Raw genomic sequence first — 1917 nt, forward strand, 5'->3', positions numbered from 1 at the left:
GACAGCACATTGCTGGTGCTTTCATCAGAGATGTTCGTAGTCGAAATGGATAAGAAAGGGGAAACTCGGAGAATCAGGACAAAGAGAGAACTATGTTCTTAACGACTGAAGTACCGATACATTCTGAAATACGAAAGACATTGTAAAAGCTCGAACTTCTGCATCCGTCTCGTCAAGATTTGTAGCAAATTACGCTACAGGCTATTACTCGTAAAATATATCAAGATACAAATGAATTAATGACATCAGCGGATAGCTGGCACTGATTAAATCAATGTGAAAAGTTGAAAATTCGTGCTGGTTCGAGTTCGAACTCGGGCCACCAGTTCACTATGCATAAGTGGTTCAAATGGCTCTGAGCACTATGGGACTTAACAGCTGAGGTCATCAGTCCCCTAGAACTTAGAACGACTTAAACCTAACTAACCTAAGGACATCACACATATCCATGCCCGAGGCAGGATTCGAACCTGCGACCGTAGTGGTCGCGCGGTTCCACACTGAAGCGCCTAGAACCGCTCGGCCACCCCGGCCGGCTTATGCAGAAGTCCGGAAGAACAGACATCATACATGTAGTTGAGGCAAGGAGCACCTATTGATCGGCCGGCCGGTGTGGCCGTGCGGTTCTAGGCGCTTCAGTCTGGAACCACGTGACCGCTACGGTGGCAGGTTCGAATCCTGCCTCGGGCTTGGATGTGTGTAATGTCCTTAGGTTAGTTAGGTTTAAGTAGTTCTAAGTTCTAGGGGATTGATGACCACAGATGTTAAGTCCCATAGTGCTCGGAGCCATTTTTTTTAGCACCAATTGATGGCTTCAGTGCAAAGTCACATCAGGATCGAACGCTTACAGGAATCTGCGAAATGCCGCGAGTAATAACGATAATGGGTAAGGTGCACTACATCAGAAGTGTGTGGATAAGTTGTGAATGTGAGTCTGACGGTAGGCGTGTTAGGTTAGTTCGTCCAGTTGTGATGACCACTGTGTCCGGATGTCACAGTGGTGAATGCATGTGCCTAACAAGCAGGAGACCATGATTCAACTCTCTGGTCTGGCACAAACTTTCAGCTTTCGCCACTGACTTAGTCAATGCTCACTGGCAGCTAATGTTATTAATTCATTTGTGTCTTGTTTCATACTGGCTGCAAGATGAAAAAATAGTGTCTGTTCTTTCGGATGCAGGAGTGACGTCACCTGCATACTGTATACAAGGAAAGATTGCGTAGAGGCTTTCTCGTTCAGAAATCACATTTCAGTGTTGTTTGTTTGTGAGAAGATAGCGTTATACCTCGTGTACGAAGGACGAATGTGTACCAGCACTTATCAGAAATCGACAGCAGCAGGAGCATGGCCTAATGTTCTGCAATGTTGCTACCTGTGCTGGTGAGTATCCCACGACAGCCATCCGAATATAGAATTGATGAGTTCAGGAGGACCATGTTCAACGCCATGCAGGACCTCAGCGGGCTCGTGCGACTAGCGCCCGAGAGGACAGGCACATTGTTCGCTCCGCCTTGCAGGATCGTACAGACATGTCACGCAACACATGCAGTCAGAATATACGTTCATTTGCACACACACACACACACACAAACAGGTGTACACATGGGTAGTCCGGTGATGTCTGGAGCACCATAGACTGACAGCATGGAGGCCATTGTTGGAGCTGTCCTTGACGTGGCAGCAGGGAGGAGCGCGGATATCGCCGCGCCTAATGACTACTGTGGCCACATGGGTGGCACCGCGTCGTCATTCAAGTGAGTCCTTATGCTGCGAAAAGCACCGCGATGGACTTAACCATGTGTGGATTACATTGGGTGGTATTTGGTGTAACACGGTCTCCTCTGGTTCCCATAGCCGGTAGTTTGGACAACAGGCGTTACCTTTCTGACGTACTGAGGTCGGTGGTTGAGTCACGT

Source organism: Schistocerca americana, chromosome 1 (assembly GCF_021461395.2).
Source record: "Schistocerca americana isolate TAMUIC-IGC-003095 chromosome 1, iqSchAmer2.1, whole genome shotgun sequence".
Taxonomy (NCBI): Eukaryota; Metazoa; Arthropoda; class Insecta; order Orthoptera; family Acrididae; genus Schistocerca; species Schistocerca americana.